The sequence below is a fragment of the Anomalospiza imberbis genome, chromosome 14, assembly GCF_031753505.1.
Source record: "Anomalospiza imberbis isolate Cuckoo-Finch-1a 21T00152 chromosome 14, ASM3175350v1, whole genome shotgun sequence".
Classification (NCBI taxonomy): domain Eukaryota; kingdom Metazoa; phylum Chordata; class Aves; order Passeriformes; family Viduidae; genus Anomalospiza; species Anomalospiza imberbis.
Window position 1 is genome coordinate 1,849,062 of NC_089694.1, and position 27,146 is coordinate 1,876,207.

Below are 27,146 nucleotides of genomic sequence, written 5' to 3' on the forward strand. Positions count from 1 at the left end.
GAACTGGCAGCTCTGAACGTGTGGAACACACAAAAGACAAGGTGGTCACTTAGGAGCGGGTTGTGGACTTACTGATCCTCCCTTCTGTGCTCTGCTCCCTTTTCCAGTGCACCTGCATTTTCTGTGAGGGAGGAGTGACCTTCCAGTGGCGGTGGAGCGTGGCTGATCTGTAGTCAGGGGGTGGCTTGGGAACCCCAGGTCCCTCATCTGCTTTGTCTTAAATCTGTCCCCAAGTCACGGCAAAGAATGGTATTCCAACTTCCATAATTACTGGTTTTTTTCCACCCATTCTTCTCGTGTTTTGAAATACTGGCTGTTCACTTGTGCATGTAAAAATTCCTGGTTTACTTTGTGAAATATATTTAAATCTAACATTTGGGGTAAGAAAAGCTTAAAAGAGAAAGTTGAAGGGATTAATCCCTTTAGTGTGTTGGGGTTTTATTTAGTTGCTAGAACTAGAAAGGGTTTGGCTTCAAATTAGATCAAAAATTAAGATAAATGTGGATGAAATTTGATCTGTAAAAGCAAATCTTGCCTGTAAGCCTAAGCTGTGAGTTTCACTGTTATGCATCTTGGGGTTGTTGGGAGTCAAGCTAATGGAGATAAGATTTATAAATCCAAAAGGTTTGGAAGCAGCATTAACCCAGTGACACCATGAGCGTGCCAAGGGCTGGCAAAGTGCAGCAAAAAGCACATCCCTGTGCTTAGGGGTCTCCTTTTCCCTGGATTGCAGATTTGTACTGATAGGAGTTGAAATAGTTGGGAAGGTGCATTTGTGACTGCAGCTCTGCTCAGCTCACTTTTGGCATCCCTGCTGTCATGGGAGCCTTTTGTCTACGTAGGAGTGAGAGGAATGCTTTGAATAAAAATAAAATAAATATAAATAAATGTTTTGAATACATGGGATGGAATTGGTTTTTGATCAGAAAGGTAATTTGTGAGCAGGACAACAGCTGAGTGCTGAGGACAGTTCTCGGGCTGTGAGAAACCCAATTTTAATTCACTGGAATGATTTAGCCCTGGTAGTTTAATTGGGAGGCTGTTGAATTTTAGGATTTTTAGGTCTTCTGTTAGGTTCTGTTTTTTGAGGATTTGCTTTAGTCGTTGTTTTAAACACTAATGAACAGCAAGGGTTTTCTTTATTCTGTTCAATAGAGAACAGAACTGGTTTGCTGACATCTCTTTTATTTCAAGACTGTGTTTTCTTCTGGCAGAAAAAGCCCAACTGGTTTGTCCATGGAATACAGATTTATCAATTTTAACTTTCTTTTATGAAAGTATCATGGTTTTGCATCTCCTGATTTTAGGTGCTTCTGTCTCTCTCTGCCTCCTTTCCTCATGGAAAACCCAACAAAATTAGTTTTGAAAGCTTGCCTTGAAGTGCTATACTGAAATAGTTAATACACAGAAAAACTCCAATATCTTTAATGAACTTGAAGTATCGAGGGAATTTTAGACGAAAATGTAATCAAACAGTGCATCAGGACTGTGGTGCTGACTAATGGTAATTAAAACTTCCCCCTTTTGCCTGCTTCCCTGTGTTCAAAACGTAATTGATTGTATTAAAGTTTCTCAGAACTAAATACTTCAACCCTGGGGTTAACCATGTTTGTGGATACTTTATCATCTCCAAAGAAACAAGGGAAGCAAAACAAGACAGGATGTGAGCCTCTGTGTGAAACAGCAAATAATGCTGTTGTGCAGCAATTAACTCTCTGTCTAGGGACGCCTCCAAAATGATCAGTTAAAGGCTTCCGATAAATTGAACTAAATAAACTAATAGAAAATAATTACACAGTAAAACAAAATGTTACCCAGGTACAAAAATAATTTAGGGTTCTTTTAAATTCCAAATTAATTTTTGCAGGCTAATGAGTGGTGCGTGCTATTAGAGCTAATACAGGAGGGGATGTTGTGGAGCTTCAAAGCTGAGGCCAAGAAACACATGGACCTGAAAGTGGGCAGGAAAATCTGCATTACTTAGGGATGATATAAGCATTTTGTCATAATGAGAACAGTTATAACTTCCAATGTGAGTTATTCCTTCCTTTCAGCAGCTTTGCCTAAAGAGGCTGATGCTTGTAATGTAAAAAAAATCCGGTTTTATAAAGCCAGAGCTGTAATCCAGCAATCCCTTTCCCTCAATCTCATACTGGGATTTATCAGCCCTGACTCTGATTTAATTCTGCACTCTCAATTCATGCATTTCCAGCAAGTTTCTTGGAAGCTGGGTCTTAGTAAAACTGTTCAATATGATGATTGTGAATGATGCAACAACAACTCACACCGAGTCCTCTGTTCTCGTATTTCCTCTGTTCTTCCTTGCTCAGGATAGTTCTCTTTTGTAAGCTTTTCTTTGGTCACTTGAATGTATCTGATGGGGTTTGCAGCCTCTTGGGGTCCTCTAAAAATTAGGAATGCCTGGCAGTAAGGTATTTTCCTTATTTCTACAGCATCAGACAAACTGGCTGCAAAAATATCCTAATATTAAGCATTTTAAAATGGGTTTCACCATGCTGGAAAATGGGCTAAGAACAATGTCCTCTGCAAAGTGTGGAATAACTTGGTTGTTAGGTTTCTAACAGGCAACAAATGTAGAAATGATTTGTTTTAAATAATATTATTGCACATTTGGCTATTATTTTTTCAGTCTTTTTCATTCTTCTCATGTGAGGGGGTATTTGTGCTTATTATAATACATTTTGTTGGTGTGTTGTGTTAAACCTCAGATGTGGAAAACTGAGTTCATCTTTTCAAAGTTGGAATGGCAGTGAGTGCTTCTGCTTCCACTTTGGTTACTTCTCAGGTTTAGGCAGTGATTGGGCCAGGCTGGGTTTATGATTGAGCTCTGTTTTGAGCCGGGTCTAGGCAGTGATGGAGCCGTGGCTGAGGTTATTTTTAAACTCTGGTTTAAACCGGGTTTAGGCAGTGATGGAGCCGTGGCTGAGGTTATTTTTAAGCTGTGTTTTAACCTGGGTTTAGGCGGTGATGGAGCTGCGGCTGAGGTTTAAACCCTGGTTTAAGCCGGCTTTAGGCGGTGATGGAGCTGTGGCTGAGGTTTAAGCCCTGGTTTAAACCGGCTTTAGGCGGTGCCGGAGCTGTGGCTGAGGTTTAAGCCCTGGTTTAAGCCGGGTTTAGGCGGTGCCGGAGCGGTGGCTGAGGTTTAAACCCCGGTTTAAGCCCTGGTTTAAGCCGGGTTTAGGCGGTGATGGAGCTGCGGCTGAGGTTTAAACCCTGGTTTAAGCCGGGTTTAGGCGGTGATGGAGCGGTGGCTGAGGTTTAAGCCCAGGTTTAAACCCTGGTTTAAGCCGGCTTTAGGCGGTGATGGAGCGGTGGCTGAGGTTTAAGCCCAGGTTTAAGCCCTGGTTTAAGCCGGCTTTAGGCGGTGATGGAGCGGTGGCTGAGGTTTAAGCCCAGGTTTAAGCCCTGGTTTAAGCCGGCTTTAGGCGGTGATGGAGCGGTGGCTGAGGTTTAAGCCCAGGTTTAAGCCCTGGTTTAAGCCGGCTTTAGGCGGTGATGGAGCGGTGGCTGAGGTTTAAGCCCAGGTTTAATCCGGCTTTAGGCGGTGATGGAGCGGTGGCTGAGGTTTAAGCCCTGGTTTAAGCCCTGGTTTAAACCGGCTTTAGGCGGTGCCGGAGCCGCGGCTCAGGCTCGCTGCCCGTGCCTCGGGCGCCATCTGTCGGCCGCTCTCGGTCACTGCGCCGCCTGTGCCGAGCCCTCCCTGCGCAAGCTCCTTCTCCTTCCTCCTCCTCCTGCTCCTTCTCCTTCCTCCTCCTCCTGCTCCTCTCCTCCTGCTCTCCTCCTGTCCTCCTGTCCTCCTGTCCTCCTCTCCTCCTGCTCTCCTCCTGTCCTCCTGTCCTCCTGTCCTCCTCTCCTCCTCTCCTCCTGCTCTCCTCCTGTCCTCCTGTCCTCCTCTCCTCCTCTCCTCCTCCTGTCCTCCTGTCCTCCTGTCCTCCTGTCCTCCTGTCCTCCTCTCCTCCTGCTCTCCTCCTGTCCTCCTGTCCTCCTCTCCTGCTCTCCTGCTCTCCTCCTGTCCTCCTCTCCTCCCGGCTGGTTGCAGCCGCTCCTGGCAGCCCCGCTGGCCGCAGGGCATTGCAGGCAGCGCGGTCCTATTGCCGTGCCGCCTGTCCAGCTCAGGGCGAAGCCGCTCTTTGGGCACGCCAGCCAAGGCTGGGTGGTGGCAGTGCCTCGGGCAGTGATCGCCTCCCGCACTTTGGAAGTTCACCCCTGAGCAAGTGACCAATCCTGCAGACCTAAGAAAGCGCTTGGGAAGGTGCGCTGCTGCTCTGGCAGCTCCAGGCAGCTCCAGGCAGCTCCAGACAGCTCCAGACAGCAGTCACTGCCCTGTGCTGTCCCTGGCTAACGAGCCCTGTTGCCGCTGTTCAGGGCTCCGCGGGAGCAGGAGGTCCCTGCACCTGCCAAAGCCACAGCAGGCGCGGTGGCCGCTCCGCCATCCCCGGCTGCAGGCACTGCAGCTGCACCACAGACCCCTCCCGGGCCAGCAGCATCGCCTGTACGTGAGCAGTGCTGGCAGCGGAAATCAGCTTGCTTAGTGAGCGATAAAAGAAGGGTGAGCGAGAGGTGGGGAAGGGCCGGAGCTGGGCCATGTGGCCAAAGGGACATTGCTTTCTGTGTGGCATCCTGCCCTGAGCCTGAACTGGGGGAAAGCTGCCTGGGAACTGACTCTGCGTGCTGAACAACTGCAGCGTGCGCCACTTGTTTTCTAGCTTCTAATTATTTCAGCATTATTAATTTCCTTCCTGTTTCTGTGCTGTTAAATTATCTTTATCTCAACACACAAATTTTGGTTTTCCCCCCCTTTTCTCTCCCCCATCTCACTGGGGAGGGGGGTGAGGGAGGAAGAGGCTGGGTGGTGTTCAGCTCCCTGAAACCACGGCAATGATCAAGCACCTTGCTTCTTTACCGTAGGTAGACGCACAGTGTGCTCCATGAAAATCGCACGTTCCTAAAAACTCGTTCTCTTTCATTTCCAAACTTCAGTGGGTGTTAGAGAGGGTGGGAGCTGTAATTCTGCACAGTGTGAGCCCTTTGGAAATGCAGGCGGAGTGGAACAGTTTAGGGCTGGCTGGGCTAGCTGCAAACCCCCATGCAGGTGGAAATGTAATCTCGCCTCTGGTACCTCCTGCTGACTCTTTTTTTATTCCCTTCTTGTTTGCCCCTCTCTGCTTCCAAAGTACGCATTGGCTAAGGTGAAACAAATATTTCCTCACAGCTGACCTGAATGGAGGGACCCACGTCGTTTTTTGGATTCAGTCTCTGCAAGTGGCTTCTGTTAAATGAAGAGGCTCTGTAGTGCTGTCACGGATCATGTCTTGTGGCAAGGTTGTTCACCAGAAAAAGGAATTTAAATTGAGGAAGAATGGTGCATATACTGCTAAATATATGACAGAAAGCCTAGTCTGTCTTTGGTGGGTGTTTTTTTTGTTTGTTTATTTTATTCTGTGGAAAATGGAATTTTTTGATAAGTAAGATTTTTTTTTATCTTGCTTGGCAAAAGCGAAGAGCAGGGGATTTCAACTTCTTGTTCCAGCTGTTAGAATAAAACAACTGAAATTTGTCAGCTTGGGAACATCGTGAGTCTTCGGTGGGCATTCTGGTGATCTAAAGGTGCTTGCTCTTCTCCTCCTGAAATGACCTTACAAAGATCTGCCAGAAGGGCATTGTTTCATTTGATTTTGGATTCCATTTGCTTTGAAGGTCGCATGTTGCAATGTTTGTTTCAGTGCTCTTGCATCTGGAAGAATTGCAGGTCTTGAAAGCTGGATGTTTAATAAAAAATACATTAAAAGCAAATGTGATTTTTTTTTTTAGTATTATTTTTAATTGATGTGTATTATTACTGCCACAGTTGTCCTTCTAAAGCTGATGAAGTTAAAACCAACATAAATTACTCGGATTGCTCATCAGGGCACCTTGCAAGGCCATTTGCAGTGGTTTGATCTGAACTTTGGGTGAAACTGCTGGAACTTTCTTTGTTGGTGGCAGAATGACACGATCCCAGTGCTGAAGTGACCCGAATGTCCTCTCTGATGGAGCTTCTGTCCTCGCCTATGGCTGAGGCCCTGAGTCAGCTTTTGGTTTTGAATTCCTCCTGTTTCCTCTCAAAGCACAAACCCCCTCCTGGCTCCATCTTTTCTCTCACATCCCTCTCCTGGCTCTCTTGCAGCACCCAGCCCCATCCTTGCTCTGCAGGCACAAGGACAGGTTGGAGAATTCCAAATAAGTTCTCTAATAAAAGTAAAGGAAAAATCCCCCACAAAGTAAAACTTGTTCCCTGTGACTCTCAGTTTAGGCAAGAACTAATAAGATGAAGCTGCATGGTTCATCAATGTTAGATTTTTCAGATTTGCTCCTCAAATTGGAGGCTGTAAAAGAATTTTCAGGACTGGTTGTAAAGGCTTAAACGTTCTCTCTCCGGAATGATTGAAATGCTGTTCAGTCTCCATTACTTTTGTTCAGTTGAATCTGCCAAGACAGGTGCCAATTAGTGCTGCAGATGGTGCAAGCAACGCAGCGGAGCCACCTGAGGGTTCCCTGTGCCTCATGAAATAGCCTGACTTTAAATGGCCTCCTGGCTCTTGGAGTGATGGTGTGGCTCCACAGCGAGTTTTGTACAAGTGGGAAGCCTGTGGTTCTGTTATCTTCCCGAAAATTCCCTTTTGTGTTCCTTGGCGTTAATAGGCTCGGAAGGATCTCTAGAAAAGGAAGTTTCTGTAAGTTTGCAGATGTCTCATTAGTACATTATTATAATGATAATAGTCACCCTGACAGGGTGTGAATAAAGGAGTTCCACTTTCTCAAGATGACTTATACCTGTTCACTTAAAACGGTGTTTACTGTTCAGTGATGTGCCATTAGCTATGCAGACCTGTAGTTTTCCACTTCTTTTCAACAAGTCTTCAAATGATTTTACATTTTGATTGTCCATTTTCCTCAGCCTTTACTGCAAAGATTTAAAATGGAAAATCTTTTCCTTATTGCACACTAAGTGTAATGGCTTTAACGAGAGGCCATCCCTGGGAGCTGCCACAGTCTCCTGCACCTCTGTTGGGATGGAGAGCTAGCCCAGCTTGCCAGGCCTAGCAAGTGATGTGTTTGCCACTTGGCCAGCTCAGCCCTGGTGCCTGAGAGCCATCTGAAGGTTCTGTGTGTCCACCCCGGTGCTGCTCGAAGCTGCCTCTGGCCCAGCCTGCCTGCAGCAGTGTTGAAGCAACAGAGCTCTGTGCTTTCTGACTGAGCAGCTGCTCAAAACCCTGTCCACGACCAGCTCTTCATCATTCCTGGGACTCGCCTTTGCTGAGGCACACAGCACTGTGAGAGCCTTGGCTCAGTGTCTCTGAGGTGGCCCTGGTCAGTGTCTCCCAGGTGATCCTGGCCAGTGTCTCTGCGGTGGCCATGGGTCGGTGTCTCCCAGGTGATCCTGGTCAGTGTCTCTGAGGTGGCCCTGGGTCAGTGTTGGTCTCTGAGGTGGCCCTGGTCGGTGTCTCCCAGGCGATCCTGGCCAGTGTCTCTGAGGGTGCCATGGGTCAGTGTCTCTGAGGTGGCCCTGGGTCAGTGTCTCTGAGGTGGCCCTGGTCAGTGTGGGTCTCTGAGGGTGCCATGGGTCAGTGTCTCTGAAGATGCCATGGGTCAGTGTCTCTGAGGTGGCCCTGGTCAGTGTGGGTCTCTGAGGTGGCCATGGGTCGGTGTCTCCCAGGTGATCCTGGCCAGTGTCTCTGCGGTGGCCCTGGTCAGTGTCTGTGAGGTGGCCCTGGTCAGTGTGGGTCTCTGAGGGTGCCATGGGTCAGTGTCTCTGAAGATGCCATGGGTCAGTGTCTCTGAGGTGGCCCTGGGTCAGTGTCTCTGAGGTGGCCCTGGTCAGTGTGGGTCTCTGAGGTGGCCATGGGTCGGTGTCTCCCAGGTGATCCTGGCCAGTGTCTCTGCGGTGGCCCTGGTCAGTGTCTGTGAGGTGGCCCTGGTCAGTGTCTGTGAGGTGGCCCTGGTCAGTGTCTCTGCGGTGGCCCTGGTCAGTGTCTCTGAGGTGGCCCTGGTCGGTGTCTCTGCGGTGGCCCTGGGTCAGTGTCTGTGAGGTGGCCCTGGTCGGTGTCTCTGCGGTGGCCCTGGTCAGTGTCTCTGCGGTGGCCCTGGTCAGTGTCTCTGAGGTGGCCCTGGTCAGTTTCTCCCAGGTGATCCTGGCCAGTGTCTCTGCGGTGGCCATGGGTCAGTGTCTCTGCGGTGGCCCTGGTCAGTGTCTCTGAGGTGGCCCTGGTCGGTGTCTCCAGGTGGCTCAGCCATCAGGTGGCTCAGCCCCGCAGTCCCCCAGGACTGTATAACCCCTGGAGCACTCTGGATGCTCTCTCTCCTCCGTGAGGCTGGAATGGTTCTCCTCTTCCTGTTTAATTATCACTGCTGTTCAGTGGAAGCCCTGGAGTGGAGTTGTGTTTCAGTGATAGAATGAGGGCAGCAGAAGAAAGCTACAGACTTGTTTTTTCCCTCTGTGGACTTAAAATAAACGACCACATGTTTGATAGGGAAGCTGGTTCTGTCTAGAATTTAAAATCACCTGACAAGAACCTGTAGAGCTTAATTTCCTTTAAACTGTTAAATGGAAATCAGAACATGGGGAGAGTCTGTCGAAGAGGCATTAAATGGAACACTTACCAGCAGAGTACCTACAAATTCAGGAGCTAATAGATTGTTATCTGCCACAATTTAAAATCCTGAGACCAAATAAAATTCGAAATGTGGATTCTTACTCCTGTGTGCAGCATGAGCAGTCTTTGCTAAAATGTTCTGTGCATAATTTAATGTTCATCCTTTTAACTTTGAAGGCGTATTGCCAAAGAATTACTCATACAGTTAAAGAAAAAAACTAAAAATCAGTGAATGTAACCCATAAATAAGCTACACAGAATTACTTCCCTTTCCAGATTTTTCAACAAAGGATAAAGGATATACTCTTGAAAAATGCATTTACCAAAAGGAATCTTTTAAAATAATTTCTCATACATACAGCTCTAGCCTTTAATGACTGTTGCACTAAGCCTGGGAAATTGCTCTCACTCTATTTTAAGAGCATTTTTACCTGAGTGTTCTCACTGTAAATTCCATTGGTGCCTTTGCTCCTGATCAGTGGCACCTAGTGGTTTAGGCGGAAATAATGCACCGGAGTTGGAAAGCAAGCTCAGCCAGGTGAGAGCTGTCACCAGTGGTGTTTGCTTTAATTAATGTGATTTGAGACTGTGTGTGTCAAGCAAGATATCATAATTAAAGCATTCCTTGCAAATGGTTGAAGCTGTTGACTCAGTAAACTGTGTTTTTCTGAATGCTAAAGGACTCCTCACTGGACAGCCAGTTGTGCTTGGACCAAAAGTTGATTTGTGAACTTGTTGTTTTTATCATTAAAGAGAGATAAGGCATTCACAGCATTACAATTTCTTTATTTCTATTTTTTTACTGTGTCTCACATTTTGTTAATCCTCTAAAAAGACACCTCCACTACTGATTATGGTAGGTTTGGGGCTGATTTTTGTGCTACTATGCCTAAAGCCACTTTAAATAAATCCAAAAGTGAATTTCAATAAACAGTCCCCAAAATGTCATTTTTCCTTTTAGGGGCTAAGCAGGCCGCTGATGAAAATTTCAGTGTTTGTAGGTGCTGTAGGCGTGGGTTGTCCTTGGAATTGGAAAGTGTTTCCCAATGTGAGGGGAGAAATCATGCTTGGAATCAGTCTGATATCTCAAAAAAACTCAACAAATGGAGATTGGAAAAGAACTGCTACTACAAGTACTATAAAAATAATGTCTGAATAATGAATATTATTGACTTCATTGAATTTAATTTAGGTGTAAGGGAGAACTTAAGCACATGAATAAAAACACTTACTTTATGGAGAGAAAAGCAGCAAAATAGAGGAAATGGTTTCTCTTTCTCCCCATTAAGAACACTGAAAGAATTTAAGATTGGTGCAAAGAGACAGTAATTCAGAAACACAAAGCTTAAATAATTTCCAAAGCCTACACATTTCTCAAGTTTTGTTGTAATTCTTCCACAAGCACAAAATAGAAGCCTACAGAGGGAAGATATTAAACTACCTTGAAAAACACTAAGCGACGCTCCGTATAGTGGAAAGTGAAATAAAACTGCAGTGTAGAAATTCTGTATTGGCTGAGATTGGCTGTTGCTTTCAAAAGCTGCATAAAACGGAAGCCATTAGCTTCTAGTTGCATTTAAGCAGTGGAGTTATAAACCAGAATGATATAAAATTGTAAATTATAATCAGGCAGGTAATGTTACATGTTAGAGGAAGATGGTTCAGTTTGAATACAATGTTTGAGGAGATGTTTTTAAAAAAGTATTCATGGCAAAGGTAATAAAGTATTGGACTGCTGAGATATGAAGGCATTTTTGTCAGAGCACAGAGATTGCCCCTGGAAGCAGACCTTTTTTTTTTTTTTTTTTTTTTTCCCTGAAATTGACCTTGAGGAGCTCAAAAACACATTCATTGCACTGAAGTATTGCCACTTCTTCCTTCTTCATGGAAAATCACCGTTTCTGTCATTTGCTTGTAGATATTTCTCAGTGTTTGCTATTATTTACTTGAGAAATCAAGGGAAATCAAAATTATACATAAATGGTCATTGATACTCGGATGACAAGCCTCTTTTTTTTTTTATTTATTTTTTTTTTTTCTCTTCTCCTTACCCTGTGAAAGTTTTCTTAGAAAATGGAACTTCAAGCATTTGCTTCTGCCAGCATCATGGGGCTGTTAAGTCAGCATGTGAATGACACGAGCTGCTGGAGGACTGCTCTGGGGGAAAAGCCGAGTCACTGCAGTGACAGCAGAGCTCCCAGGTGGGTGGCACTTGGAGCATGAAGTGTTTTTGCAGCAGGATCTGCTTCCTCTAATTCTGTCTAATCCTGCCAGGTGGGGTTTAGGGCAGGGACAGCTGGTGTTTAGTGAATCCTGTGTGAGAATGCCATTGGCGTACCTTTGTCACCATCGCATCAAAAATAAGTAAATACCCATGGATACGCTGAAAAGAAAAAGATGTACAATGGTTTATCAGCCAGATGAGAGGGCTGGGGCTGCTCAGCCTGGAGAGGAGAAGGCTCTGGGCAGACCTCAGAGCCCCTTCCAGTGCCTGAAGGAGCTCCAGGAGAGATGGAGAGGAACGTTGGACCTCTCCTGGGAGGTCCAGGAGAGTCTGGAGTGACAGTGGAAAGGGGGAATGGCCTTAAACTGAAGGAGGGTGGGTTTATCTTTAGAGATTCAGCACAATTCCTTTCCTGTAAGGGTGGTGAGGCTCTGGCACAGGTTCCCAGAGCAGCTGTGGCTGCCCCTGGATCCCTGGCAGTGCCCAAGGCCAGGCTGGGGCAGTGGAAGGTGTCCCTGCCATGGCAGGGGGGAGAAGGGGCTGATTTTTAAGACCCTTTCCAACCCAACCCATTCCATGATTCCATGTTCAGAGCTGCAGTGCAGGGACACTTGGCTCTTGTCCCTGCTTCCCTACAGGCAGCTCAGCAAGAACAGGCTGAGGGGACAAGAGCCACCAGCAGAGAGAAAATCAGATTTTCAGGTAGGAATAGTGGGAAGAGGGGGACACAGGAGTTCAAGGTGTACAATCATGTTCATACATTACTGCACTCACAACTCCAGTTACACTCCAGCTTCCCACTAGTTTTGATGCCAAGCAAAAGGGATTAAATCCTTTTTTAAAAGTATCTTCACCCGGACTGACAGTGAAATGTTCCCGTGTGACCAGAGTCAACTGGAAAATGTTTTTGCCAATGACTCAAGTAATATTACCCAAGATAATTAATGAGGCTGGGGTAACAGAGGTATCTGATTCCTAAAAAAAAAAAAAAAAAAAAGTGCTCTAGTCCCATTTATTTTACTTTATGTTCATGTTTTATAAGTGCATTCTGAATATGCAGTCCATGATTCAAGCACCACTCTGTTTTTAAGCTATAAAATTGTACGCAAAGCCAATAAGTACAAAAATATGAATCTTAAAATTATATTCTGATTTTTGTGTTGCAAACTTGAGAACTGATAGACCTGTTAAACTGAAATATCAGCCTTTCTACAGCAAGCAGTAGTAATAAACTGAACTGTTTCAGTAACTGTAAACATAATAAAAATCCTCATGATGAATCTCAGAAAAGTTCATTTGATGAAACTCATAACAAATACACTGAATCCAAAGGAATGAGTAATGCTGCATTACTGATAAAACCTAGCTAACTTTTTTTTCAAGGGGCAAGAAGTCATCTTTTGTTAAGGAAGTAACAGTAAAAAGTAAAGGTCCAGAAAAATATCAAGATCTCTGTAACTGCAGTTCACCTGAACTGATAAAAATGCTTCCAAATTGAAGGTATATTGAAGATTCTTTTAAGACTGTGTGTTTATCCTTGTGGCAATATTAGAGTTGCTTAATTATTGGTGTATTTTGGTGACAGGGTCAGTTGATAATTGTGAATTATCAGGATTTGTACTTCAGTTTGACCAAGCAAACCATTTGGGGCTTACTGCTATTTCCTTAGTATCAGATGGGGAAAGAGGACTAATTCTAAATAGGGTTAAAATTTCAATGTCAAATTATTTTAGTTACAACAGAGAAGAAACTCACTTGGTTTATTTAACCTAATTAAAGCCAAGAAAATATTGTAGTCCTTTCTGAAAACATGGGGAGAAGTTGGTGTTTGTAATTCCAAGAATGAAGATTTCATGTTTGAGACAGGTCAATGTGGAAAGGTGCAGCTGTGAAGGAAATGTGAGTTAGCACAGGGGTGCCAACCAGCTCCTGTCTTGGCATGCCCCTCCATCCAAGTGCCATCTTTATGCACTAAGAGTGGAACAGTGCAGCCAATACTTGCAGTAGCCACACAAGATTAGTGGAAGAAGCAGATTAATCACAAGCATTTTCATTAATTTGCCTCTATTAGCACCCATTGTGGATGCACTGATGGGGTCCAGCCATCCAGCCAGATGCTGAATCCTGGAATCCTGAGCTTTGTGACTACTCAAACAGCCTTGCTTTTCTTTTTGCCTTTTTTTTTTTTTTTTGTTTGTTTGTTTGGTTTTTTTTGTTGTTGTTTTTTTTTTTTTTTTTTTTTTTTGGTCAGAAATTGTGCCAAGGTTCTCAGCAAGTAAATTCAGTTCTGGAGATGTTCCAGGAGACAATCAAACTTTGACTGGGACCATCAGCAGCTATTGTGGTGAAGTAGGCACAGCTCTGTGCAGTAAGGCACTGCAGCTGATGCCTCTGCATTTGGGGTGGGAAGGCAGCAGTCACTTAAATCTAGTTCTAAGTCCTGTGGGTTCAAAAACCTTGTAGCAGTGAGGGTACTTCAGATGGGCTAGTTGAGCACATCCTCTGGCTTAATTCAACCCAAAAGGAATCCAGATGAAAATACTTAAATGCTTTTGATGATTTAAATGTGTCTGCTGGTGGGAACGCTCAGGAGTTCCCAGTGCTGTGAACTAAATGCAGTAAAATAGCAATTACTCGGGGATCTTTGGTGTGTTTGACACTTTCCCATGGCCAGAGTCGCAAATGATAGATGCAGTTGTTCCAGTTGCAGCAGTCTGAGGCTGACAGTGTGGATAATGTTCTCTGTGTCAGCCGTTTGGGGTTTCTCATGCAGCACCTGCTGTCCCCACAGTTCAGGTGAAAGCATGGCTTGCTCGAGGTGTTTGTTTGGATGGAAGTGTTCTGGGCACTGTGTCTTCCTGAGGTGACCTTGCCTAGCCCAGCCCTGTTCAGTGGAGCCCTGCAGCAGTCCTGGGCACATGGTCACCTCCCAGAAACCACCCAGAGCCAGCCCCAGAGCTCACCAGCTGTTCTGGCAGTCTGGAGCTTGGTGTGTGCTTGCTTTCCTGTCAGAAGCACGTTTCTTACTGGATCACGTGGAGATCTCTGAAAGTGAGCTGGTCATAGATGCAGCTTAATACTCTTTTAGTAGCAGAGATTTAGGTATTTCTGCTGAGAACATGTTCTCCTTTGGTTTATGTCCTTATTACATATCTAGATTCCTTGGATTTAAAGGAACAAAACATATGAGTAAGTAAATTCCTCTTTTTTTAATGCTTGTATTTGCTTTCCTAGATCTGCTCAGTGTGGGAAGTCTGAGGAATTTGGTCTTGACCTGCCTTGGAAACTGAGAATTAAGATGTCACTCTGTGTTCTCTAATGAGTAACATCTGCCCACTGGTGGCAGCTCCATCAAACATTTTTGTATCTGTTTGCTTCAGTTAGGCAAGTTTAAATGATCAGCAGGGGAATGTTCTTGTTTGTGTTCTTTTTAGTCCTTTGTAGCAAATACTAAATGTGCCTCTTCCTTCCTGGGAAGCTTGTTGTTGTTCTGGTAATGAGGCTTCACACAGTAAAGCATGCTGGTAAGAGCGTGGTGGAGCTCCGATGACACACTGAACATTGTTCCTGTTGCTAGGAAGTGATGACTCTGCTAAGGTGTTGGTTTCCCTTCTGCTTCTATCCAATGCATCCCGTTAAAATTTTCCTTCTTTTAAGCTGTAAAATCAAATTCTCACTTCCCAGAGCCAAAAGCTGGAGCCCGTTAATACTCTGAGTGAGCTTAAACCCCTAGTTTTATAATTTAATTAACTTAAAAAGGTAAATATTCTCATTTTTCTGTAGTTCACAAGAGGTGTTTTCCCCCTACTGTAGTATGATATTTGCAACATAATTTAGAAGATCTGATTGCTTTGCTGCTTTTCCTGAAATGACAGATGATTTTGTGCAAGCTCTCAATTTTCCTTCCCAATTCCCCAACTTGAGGATTGTCATACCAAGCTTTATTGCCTTTGCAATGGATTTTTTCCTTGGGAGGTACTATTTTGAGCACAGATTTTCTGTAACAGTGGGAATTATTATCTGTGACTAATAACAATCTCTGTGGAGCTTGTTATACAACGAAGACTGATCATGTGCTTGAATATATTCATGTGATTGCTTGCAGCTATGAGTAGCTTAAATTTCTGTAAGTTGCTGCTTTATCAAAAGTGATTTTTTTCCCTACTGAAATAAGGTAAATTATTAAACTACTGCTATTTTAGCTCAAGTTCAATAACACCTAAGTGAACTTGCAGGCAACAGTCTAGAAAAATGTATGAATTAACAGTGGTTACTCTGGTCCTTGAACTGTTCTAACAGAATTTTAATTATAATTTAAGTAGCTCTTTCTATAGCTAACCTATGTTTCTAAAATAACATTTCTTCAGAAGTGCCACATAGATGTGCCAATAATAAGGTACCAGTAGAGAAGATTTTACTTGGGACTCACTTTTATCCTTGTTTATTTATTTTTTAAACAGCTCTTGTTTGGTGCAAATGTTCTGAGAATTAATTATGCTTCCGGGCACAGTGTGGAGCTCTCTAGAACATCCAGGGCTTTGCAGAAGGATCAGAGTCAGGATGTTCTTTCTTCTGATGTGGCTGAATTTCATATTCTAATCCCCATTCAAGTATTTGTGTAGGAGAAAACTCGAAGGCAAGGCAATCTGTAGTAAAAAAGAGTACAGGACTGGTGGTTGTGTACACGTGAAATTTATTGCCTTGTTTTCTGTGGATTTTTGTAGGTAACAAGATGATCTTTAAGGTCCCTTCCAAACCTGGCCATTCTGTGATTCTATTATGCCAAATTTGTACAGTTGCTAGGCACATCTACTTTGGATTTGCTTCTGTTAAGTCGACCCTGAGGATGTAAAATAGAAGTGAAAGTGAACAACAGGAGCTTGTTACTCGATAAAAGATTGCAAATAGATTGTGAACCAAGTGTCAGCAGTGAGAGCCACAAGGGATTTCTGTGTTGGGCAAGTCCAAAAATGAGGATGCTGGAGGCATCCCCAGTGCTGGGGCCGTGTTGGTTTTCTGTAGAAATTGCACCTGGGATGGATTTGATTTATTTTGGAGGGCCTGGAATAACCAAGAAGTGCTTGCTGAATGTTCAGTGACATTTCCTTATGAGGCCAATTGCCTGGGCACTGTCACCTCACTGGGTACCTAATGCTGTCCTGGGAGATGGGACACGAGGTTTTGGGTGTGCTGGGGAGGGGGTGGAGGATGGGGACTGCAAGCAGAGCAGGGAAAGTCATTAGAAAATAGGAAGTGTTTTCAAAAACTCTGTGAGGATCTGATTGCCATCTGCGTTCTGTCACTTCAGAATATAAACACAGCATGGTGATTGGAATTGAAGTGTGTTTCTACTGTGGAGCGTGATGCAAGGTCAAAAAGCAGAGTGATCTGAATTGTGCAAGTTAGACAATGATTTTTGAAAAAATACTTTGACACAGAGCTATCAAAAATGGCAGTTGAAGAAAAGAGACCAGGGAAGAGGTTGTAACTGTATATTCTTAACTGTATGAAGTTGTCAAACAGTAGAGTAACAATTTTAATGAAACCCTGCCCTGTGGTTCTGTCACCCTACTGGGGAGTGTAAGGCAAAGAAAGCCCTTTGATCCTTGTTCTTTTATTCCAAACTAGGATGATGATGATGATAATTGTGGCTTTCCACACTTTCAAACTTTTAAGCCAGCCATGGGATACATATGGAGCCAGCAGAGTTGTGCCAAGACTTGGTTATGAGGCATCTGCTGAGTCACCCTTGCTCCAGCAAAGATGAAATCTGACATCAGCTCGTGCTCCCTAAAGTGACTTTAAAGATGTTGTTAGAGGCTTCTTTTCACAGGGTCAGCCACTGAAATAGCTATATCTGCAGTGCTGCACTGATTTGGATCATGTTTTTAAAATACTTCTTCAGTTGCCTTGATTGAAAAGTCACTGGGGCAATGACTGACACATAATCTTGGCAAGCTCTTTTTAAGCAACAGGAGATGATGGCAGCAAAAACTTATTTTGACTTTGTGGGACAGCAGATGAGGGGGAAGGCCCAGGGGAATTTGTCTCCTTTGCCCAAAGCCTTGTTTTTCATAGATGCCTTGCAGAACTGTGCTGGTTATGAATTTAGGAGGGAGACTGCTCTGGCACTCTTATGACTGGAGTTTCATTTATTATGTGCTGTTTTGATCAATTACTCATTGCTGCCCTGAGAGTATTTTCTCTGATCTGTGTCTGTTCTTTTGTATTGTTCCAATTATTTATTTTAACTTCCTTTTGTCTTTAAATCCTCAAAATGATAACACACGTTTCATCCATGTGCATTTTAAATTCTTTGTCCAACGGACTGACAAATAATCATATTGTCAAATCCTGCTTGTGTTAGTGTTTTTGAGCTGGAGGGAGTACTGGGGATAGCTCATTAAACTTAATATATAGGAAAATTTATTATAGATAAGGGGAGCAATTACCAGAAACTACATTATGAAATGTTTGTCAAAGTTGAGTAGCTTAAATATTGATGAAGTCAAAGAGAAGAATCAATGGCAGTTACTGAGCTGGATTCTGGAGCAGTAGTACACAATTTCATTTAGCATCACAGTCTCGCTCCCACATCCTACAGAAATCATGGAAGTCATTCAAATATCTTGGGGTTATGGTTAGGGAACCTTACAAAATTTTCAGAAACCTGCTGAGTTTATCAAGTCAGTACTTCCATGAGAGGCCAAAGACCAACAACAGCATTCCTGATTTGTTCCACACTTGTGGGATAAACTCTTCTTACCAAGCAGTGACTGCAGTTTGTGTGGGTTTGCTTTTTTCCCTTCCTAATGTAGCCCGAAAACAGAAGTTTTGTATTTGATAAATGAGTCCTACAGCTCTGAAGCATTTGGCTCAATGAATGTGCTTGTGTTTGATTCTCTCCACAGTTATGTTGTGTTATTTCCATCGTGCTTTGCAGAGGTAAACTGCAGTTCTGAAAGAGAGGAATTCCCTTCCCACCTCCCCTGCCCCCAGCCCTGCAAATGCCCTAACTGGGGGCTCAGATGAGGGCTTGTCCCCTCATCTGCTACCTACCACTTCTGGATTTTTAGTCTTTCATTCTTACTCGGCAATACTTGATAATAAGATCTTAATTTGAAATAAACCATGCATTTGGCATTGCAGGTATCCCAGCGTGTTCAGGAGTTACAGTTTTAAGGCTGCAGGCACTGAATGGTTGGGTAGTTCTGAGATATGTCAGGTCTTTAGGTATAATGACATAGTTTAACTTTTTTTGTGCTTGCATGCCTGAGAATGAAAAGACAAAAGATAATTTTATACAAATATACTTTAAAGAAGTTTCAAGTTCCCAGTATGCAGCTGGGCAGTCTGTCTAATCCCTGTGACTGCTGTGTGAAGGGATGAGGACTGGAAAAGCAGAGAACACTGGAAATGCATTTCTGCACCCTGTTCCCAGCACCACCCACCCCCCCAAAGGAAAAAAAAATACAACACTGTTTCTATGGAAAAATCAACATGACAGAGGACTGCTGGATAGCCAATACCATTTTTTAAAATCCAATTGGTTGCAGCTGTACTGAGAAGGAACAAATGTTTTGCTGCCTTTGCTGCCAAATAATAGATTATATTTGGAAGCATAAGACTAATGAAAAAATACAGTTCAGAAACAGAGTGATTGCCAAGCTTCAGGCATAAGAAAGGAAACTGTTAGCTTGCTTGTAAAGCAAACCTCAAAAATTTAGGGTGGTTTTTTTTTTTTGATGCAGTGTAAAGTTATATATAATGTTGTTTCCTGAGGATCCAGTTTTTCACCATGGCAGTGATGCCAAGCTTCCTGCTCTCTGCTGGCTATAATTTATCTACCCACCAGCAGCAGCCATCTGCTTGGGGAATCATCAGCCCAGCCTGGGGTGGAGGAGGGCAGCAAGGTGGGAGCAGTGACTGGGAGAGGGAATTGTGCTGTGCAGGGATGGCAGGCACGGTGTTCCTGCTTCTCTGGGTGTGTGCCACGCTCCCCTGGCTCAGGTCACCTGTGTCCCCTGCAGGGTGACTGAGTCTGGCATGTGGAACACACCTGGCCTAAGGTTCAGCAGAGGATCAGCAGCTCTTACACCTGTGGTGACTTCGTCACAGGTGACCAAATCATTCAGGTATGTAGGATCTGTGCCTTCATTATTTGAAATTATTAGATCTGAGAACCAGAAAAGAAAAACAGTTATTCTCTCAAGCTCCTCGTCATCAGACATGGAAGTGAAGTGTGTGCCATTAAATCTTGTTAGAGCAAACAAACAGGTTATTTACTTTTCAGTCACTTTCTCATTGTCATGACAGAAGCATTGATTTGTACCTTTTAGAGATCTGTAAGTGCAGGCTGGAGCTCGAGTGGCACAGGTGGATGGCAGTGCTTTGGCTAAACTGAATCAATAATGCCATCTGACCCAGAGCAGAGAAGAAATATCTTTACAACATCAAGCAATGCAATCTGATCCACGTTCGGGGTATTGAGCGACTCATCAAATATCTGTGCAACAAGCAGGGATTGATTTTACAGTCCCTGCCCACCTGAAGTGAATGTGTGTGTGCATCACTGAGCAGCATTCCTGCAAACTTCTGTCTGCTGAGCTGGGGGTAGGATTTTACTAAAACATGCTGTAGTTCATGTTGTTTTGTTGTTTTTTTTACAGCTTGCTGGTGATGAATGGTTTAGGAATTTAAACCCTCACCTTTAGAAATCACCATCTGTTACTAATGTCTCCTTTAGCAACTTAGTATAATTCAAATTGCAGTTCCTCTGACCTAGGAACTGTGTGCTACTACACCAGCAGTATCTTTAAAAAGCATTATGCTTTATTATCTATTGGGAATATGTGCACCAGGCATTGTTAGAGTGAGAAATTAACTTGAGGTCTGGAGTGCCAGGGAGTTGGAGGTCAAAGATGCAGCTTTCTGTTGGTTCCAGACAAAGATGGGATCAGCCCCTTTCCAGGTCAGCATCTGTGGTCAAGCTGAAGCAATGTTTGGCAGCATGTTTTAGGGGGTTGCATAAGGAAAACACACATTTTCCTCCATCAAAATGAAGCATGTTTTATACCAGATGTTGTTTGGTATCATGGAACACTTGTTTATATAAATAAAAGATATGTTCACGGGAAAATGTACTGCTTTCACACTTTTAAAAGCTAGTGTACACCTGGATTCTAAAGCTTATGTTGCTCCTATACATATAGAATTACTGCAAATTGTATAAAACAACTGTAAATTGTGTAAAATAAATGCGTTCAGAAGAGCAGAATGATCAAGAGAATTCCAAGATTTTTTGGTTTGTCACTTAGACACCCTTGAGTATGGACGTTGTGCTAGATTTTTCATTTTGGACACGATACTTCCTAAACTAAAGTTCAGATGCTGAAAGCTTGCCTGTTGCAAATACTTGACTTGATTTGTCAACTATTAATAGTATATTTTGGAACCAATTTAATTCCACTCAGTGAGTGTTCACATGAATTTGAATTAGTTTAGTGATATTTTAATTTTTTTCAAAGATAGCCTTGGCCCTGCTACTACAGGGCCTTCAGGCACAAATAGTCCTACATGTGCAGGTGTTTAGCAGATAGAATAAAACTCCTGGAGAGGCGCAGGTGTGCACAGCAGGTTCACCAAGGGAGCTTTCTGTCGAACTTGACAGTGTTTTTCGGGGAGTTCAGAGGGAATTGCTGCTGTGGCTCTCTGGCTGCCCTCTCTCCGTGGCTCTGTCCTGTGCTACACTGTCAGGGACACTGCCATGCTGTCAGGGATGCTGTGCCACGCTGTGCCACACTGCCAGGGATGCTGTGCCACACTGCCAGGGATGCTGTGCCACACTGTCAGGGTCACTGCCACGCTGTGCCATGCCGTCAGGGATGCTGTGCCACGCTGTGCCACACTGCCAGGGACACTGTGCCACACTGTCAGGGATGCTGTGCCACACTGCCAGGGACACTGTGCCACACTGTCAGGGATGCTGTGCCACACTGTCAGGGTCACTGCCACGCTGTGCCACGCCGTCAGGGATGCTGTGTCTCTGCCCTGCTGATTTCCTCTCATGGATGGCAGTGGTTCATGGCCCCTGCTGCGAGTGACAAGGGACACCGTGGTGCTGGCTGTGCCAGGCTGCACGATCTGGATGAATTCACAGAATTCACAGAATCACTGGGTTGGAAGAGATTTTTGAGACTGACTCCAACCCAGCCCCATCACCTCAACTGAACCCTGGTACCCAGTGCCACATCCAGGCTTGTTTTAAACACACCAGGGATGGTGACTCCACCACCTCCCGGGCAGCCATTCCAGAGCTTTATCACTCTTTTCATGAAAACCTTTTTCCTAATATCCAACCTGTACTTCCCTTTGCACAGCCTAAAGCTGTGTCCTCTGGTTCTGTCAGTGCTGCCTGGAGAAAGAGCCCAGTCCCAGCTGGCCACAGCCACCTTTCAAGGGTACAAATGTGTGCTGCAGCTCCCTGGGCTGTGCCTGGTGCTGCAGGGCTGAGGTGGGAAATGCAGGGCACCTGCTGAGGCTGCAGGTGCTGCTGTGAGTGCAGCAGCAGGGACGTGGCTGTGGTCCCCACGCTGTCACTCTGCTGATGGCTGTTTCTCCACGTGCCAGGGAGCACAGGCTGTGCAGCTGACTCACGGGCTGACGTTGGTGCTCTGGCACACAAACAGTCTGTAGAATGCTGCCAGCTCTGTCTTGCTCTGCTGCATCTATTTGCCCAGAGCTTTTGAGTTCTTTTCCAGCGCTGGCAGGTCTGGTGGAGCTGTAACCTGGGCATCCCACAGCACTCAGCTTCTTAAACCTGTGAGATGTGCAAGGTCGGAGGTGCTGCCTAAGCAAAAGATACTCTAAAACCTCACGTGAAGATTTGTTCTTTTCATTTTATGCTGCTGTTATGATAGGCAGAGAGGGGAAAAAATGTCTTGTGAAAGACTTTCCCACCAGATCACCCCCCAGGCTATATTTTCTCCTTGTTCAGGATTTGCTGTAGGCAGCTGACTCAGAACTGGGTTGTTGGGTGATGGAGCAGCTCTCCATTTGTGCTGGGTAAGTAGGGACATCTACTGCCCACGTCACTGGGTCTGACCCCGCCTGTGCTGCACAGTTAGAGGGGCTGATGGATGGAATGGGAGCCCAAAATAAAACACCTCCTGTGGTCACTTGGGCTGCAACTTGGCCTCTGTTTTTTGCTGATGTTCCTGCAGGTGTTACTGGCCAAAATCTGCTCTTCAGCTCTGTGTTGTGCTGCTTTTTCTACCACTATCCCTGGCATGCAAGTCCTGAGGCTAACATCCATTGGAGGTGCATGAGAAATGTTGAAAATATTCATATTCAATACATGATGACCATCACAAATTATTTTTTTATACTTACCCTTCTGTAAGGACCTTAAAAAGTCAATTTTCCTGCCCACGCAGAGTGTTGTTTTTCTGAGCTTGCTTTCAGTTGAAAGGGACATTCTGTGGCAATTTCACTTCCATTTGTATGTCTGCTCTCTGCAGTGACTTTATTGACCACATAAAGAGTGATGATTTTTTTTTTTTCAGTTGTTCCTTCAAGAGGCTCTTCTGAAGCTTGGTTTGATTTGGAGAGGGAAAAGGGCTCAAGATAAAAAACTTCCAGGTAAATAAGCACACGTTCTTGCTTGCAGTAACCTTTCTCTACAATTTCTATTGATTTGATAAGGCCTGGCGAATTTTTTTATATAACCTGAATTTAATAGATACTTTTAATTAATTTATTAAGCAGCTCTTATAGTTTAAACTGAGAATTTGTTCCCCTGGCAGAATGTAAAGAAACGAGGCACTCTTAATGTTTTGGGATGAGTTGGAAATTCACCTTAGAGTTCAATGACTTGAACCCACAGATGAGATGTGGGCATTTTTTTCACTATTATTTCATGTTCTTCTTTCTCTCAAGCTCTCCAATTAAGCTTGTAAAAAATATTCCCTGGTACAGAAAACCCCAAACTATTCAGGTGTTTTGAAAGGGTTATGGCAACTGGAAACATCACCTTTTTTTTAAACAGTACTTTTTCCCCTTCTCACATCTTCCAATACAGCTGCTCAGAGGTCTTTAACCAAATATATAATGGAAACAAGTTGTCAAAGCGTGGAACACACCACAAACCAGATTTTTTTGCCTGGGGGCTGTGAGAGGTGAGTGTGGAGCCTCCTGAGAGCAAATGCCTGTGCGGATCAGCCTGTGGTGCTTCCAAAGAGTTCTGCTCACACAAATGGAAATGGTCATCACACCCCTGATGAGGAGAAATGTGTGGTTTAATAACCGTTTTAAGAAGTCTTTCTTTTTGTCTTTAACATTTTTAGCCTTGCAGGTCTGGTACCAGCAGATCTGGAGATGGCTGCAGCTGCTGAGCAGCAGATAAATCTGTTCTGCTGCATTTCCCAGGCAGACAGGAATGTCTGCCAGGCCAGCCCCAGCCAGGCAGAAGCTGTGGCAATATGGGCAATATGGAACAGAATTTGATTTAATGTTAGCATGCCTTTCAGGAGCTTTATTGACTTCGTTTCACTACTGTGCTAAGTTAATCCAGGCTGCTTCCAGCTGATCTGGAGTGATGAGTGCTTTTGTCTGCAAAATGCTTTCCAGACAGATTCCTAAAGCTGCCAACAAACAGAACCACAGGTGAAAAGTGTGGCTGCTGAAGGAAAAGAGTGGGTGAAAAGGTGATTATTGGAGCTTGGAGCCCCAGAGAAAAGATTAAACAAAAAACCAAATCAGTTTAAAAGCAGATTTAGACAATACTGGGAGAAGATAACCAATTCCAATTTCCAGAAGATGCCAATTGTCTTACAGATGCTCAGAGAGGACTTGGCCAAACACAGTTCTGGGAGCAGAAAAAAATCCATTGTTACAAGATTAGTTTGTTATCCATGTTACTGTGTATTGAGCATTCTCCACCTTACACAAGGCTGAAAATTACCTTCATGCATTAATTGTGAAATAAACCTTGCTTCAGAGTGGTAAGCTGTGCTTCAATACTGTCACTATCCCTAGGCAGAGACCCCTACAATAGTGCAGATTAAAATGGTAATAGGATGAAAGTCTACAGTGCCCAAAGCAGGGTCCCACATAAAACTTTTAGCAGGAGGGATCTGTGGTGTTGATGTTGGTGATGTCACCTCTGTAACTTTTTACTAGTTCCACCATTTTAGAGAAATATTCATGTGATAAATGGGAGCTCCTCCCTCCCTCCCTCCCTGGGAGGTGAACCAGATAACTCCTCTACAGTAAGAGATTACTGGAGAATATTGAACTAATTCTGACCCACAGGTTCGTAGTAATATTTCAGAAAACAGCCAGAATTAACAGCATCATTTGCATAAAGATCTGACAGGAAAAATTTTGTTTATTGTGCAGAAAATGTCTTTTGTGGCCTTGCTTCTTAATATGCATATAAAAACTTTCGATTTCACTGTTTTGATTGCTTTGAGAAACATGACTAAATTAGAGTTTTGTGTGTCCCAACTGTAGCTTTTACAATATTTGGGGTGAAAAATGTGCAAGTCAAACCTATCTGCCTTGGACAATGGGGAACAAATAGCTGTTAAAGAAGTAATTGGTAAATTGGTCTGTTCATTTGGATTAGTGACAAATGACAGTTGAGTAGGAGTCACTGCAATAAATCCAGAGGGACACTGTGCAAAATAATGTCCTTTACTGTGAACACTTTATCAATTTCTCTGTATTTAGATATAAGGCTGAATAAAACCAATCTATATTTGTAACCTTGGATTGGAAGCATAAAGATAGTGCTGTTGTCACCATTTAATCCTGGTAATGCCCACACAGCCAGAACCAGAACTTTGAGATGTGTTTGTTCAGCTCTTTCCTGCTGGAAAGATCTTCAAAATGTATGAGATAGAGCACAGCAAATCTTCCTCTGTCTTCTGCTTCTTCTCCCGCATCCTTTCAGGACAGGTCCTTGCTCCAGGCCTGGTTTCAATCAACTTTTTCATTTTAGAAACAGCAGCAGACTGCACAGAGGGTGCTGTAGTCTGTAATTTTCCTGGTCCCTGCTGAGAAGTTTGTGTTTCACCAAAGGCACAGTCCCCTCCCAAGCTGCAGCTTCTCAGCTCCACGTTGTGCCTTTCTTTTCCCAGCAGAAGAAAGCAGAAAAGACAGAGTTCCTGGCATCTTGTTCATTTGTTGTAGATGCCTGAATGAGAGCTGTGGGACTCAAAATGCAGTTTATTGTATCGAGGATGTTACAGCAGTGCAGGGTTGTGGGTGACAGCCTGTGCCTCCAGCTGTCAGCTCCAGCTGCAGACAAGCCTGAAGACCCCTTAGTTTGGGTTACAATGCATTTATATACTTTTCTTTGCTGTGCATCTTAATACAATCTATACCTTAAATTTTACCTACAGCCCATCATAACTACTATCATTACCAACACTGATGTCACTGTTCTCCAATCACTAAAAGTTAGTACGTCACAGTTTAAGCTAGAAGTTGTTTTTCAGTTTTCTTGCAGTGGAAAATTCTGGTACCTTTTTTTTACTTGCAACATCGGCAGTCTTGTTTGCCAGTGGAACCTTTTTGCTTGGTGAAAGAACATCCTCTGTTTGAGGTGGGTTTGTCCTTTGCTCTAAGCCATAAAACCCCTTCTAACCAACATGCCCTTTGCCTTCTTAGTTATCCAGTAAAACTGGCTCAGCAATTCATTTCTCCTATACCAAAACTTGCTTTCATTTCTATTCCTTCTGCAGATTCTACATTCAAAAGTCTTTCTGCCAAGCATACATATCTGTGAGACTTTCTTGTCAAACTTTCATCTGTCCCAACAATTTGTTTCCCTGGAACAGCTGCAGCCCTGGAGGCCTGCCCCTGTGTTTTCTCTTGGAATGCAACACAGACACTCGGAACAAACTGTTCTGGTGTGGTCCATTCTAGCACGAGTCCATCTGCTGTGCAAGAACAAGAAGTGGATAAATATCTAATGAATGGCAGTGGTCAGATGTTGGAGGTGAATTTTAAATAGAAGGAATCTGAAACTAACCAGGCACTGCACAAACAACAATTTAGGATGAATAATTTTCTCTTCTAAGGGAAAAGACACTGTCTACAGGGAGAGCCTGGACTCACTGCATGATGGGTTTGAGCTAGAATGGAGAGAAGAGAAATTCCTCAGGGTGTGCTTTGGCAGAACTGTGAAATAAATATAAAAATGTACTGGGTGGGAATACTTTTCTGGTGGGAATACTTTTCTCTGTTACAAATGGTTTGAAACATTTGTAGGGTTTTCGGCCAACTTAATACATAATCCTTTAACATCCTTGGCAAAGAAGTGGTTCAGCTTATGTCTTGTTAGAAGATGCTGCTGTTCAAAACTGATTTATTTTAGTTTGGTGTGACACTTCAGCTTGGATGTGGCACTTGGGGTCAGAGCTTATGGTGGTTGAGGTGGTGCTGGAATATGGTTGGACCAGATGATCTTAAAGTCCCCTTTGAACCTTGTTGATTCCATTATTTATAATATGTAAGAGTGATGCATAGTGACTGTATGATGGTGTGTAGCAGTGCACTAAATGACAGAATTCTACATTAATACTAGCTGTGGGTTTATTAGCTATTGTAAATGCAGGTGAACCCGGTGGGAAGAAATGCTGATGTGTGACGCCAGCTCAGGAAGCTGAATGATTTCTTTATTATAACTATGCTATAATGCCTTAATATACTATTTAAAGGAGATACTAAAACTACAAACCTACTTGTTCTAACTGCCATATCTACCTCCTCACAACTCGTGCCCCTCTCTGAGAGTGCAGCCACAGGTGGGTTGGATTGGCCATCAGCTCAAACAATCCTCACCAGAACCCAACCAAGCAATCACCCCAGGTAAACAATTCTCCAAACACATTCCACATGGGAAAACAAGGAGCAGGAATATAAATTGTTTTCTCTTTCTTCTCTCTGTGCTCCTGTATGAAAAATCCTGACAGAGAGAAGAATGTGCCTGCCACAATTAGCTGCCTTATTATTGATGGATGTATCAGTTTTTTAGTGCTGTCTTGCTTAATCCATAAGTATTGTGGTCTTTTAAATGATTTACACCTTGGGGCTGCAGTCACAGAGGGACAGTCAGGCCCATGAGGAGGGCTCTGTGTTGCTGGGGCTGAAGCTGCACCTCAGCACTGGTGAATCCTCACAGGTCACTCCCACAGAGAAAACCTCTCTGAAAGCAAATGGACACCACACAAGTGGGCAGGATTAAACCAGGCTATTTATTT

At 43.9% G+C, this 27,146-nt stretch overlaps 2 long non-coding RNA genes across 2 annotated transcripts in view; one reads left to right on the forward strand and one right to left on the reverse strand.

Moving 5' to 3' along the window:
• Positions 1-27,146, forward strand: part of LOC137482303 (uncharacterized) — a 79,700-nt gene that overhangs the window by 20,672 nt on the left and 31,882 nt on the right. The gene's annotated exons all lie outside the window — the stretch shown is intronic.
• Positions 1,357-2,851, reverse strand: LOC137482229 (uncharacterized). Its single transcript, XR_011003937.1, has 2 exons — positions 2,791-2,851; positions 1,357-1,971 (listed from the first exon to the last, which is right to left on the reverse strand). It is a non-coding gene; the product is annotated as an uncharacterized lncRNA (long non-coding RNA).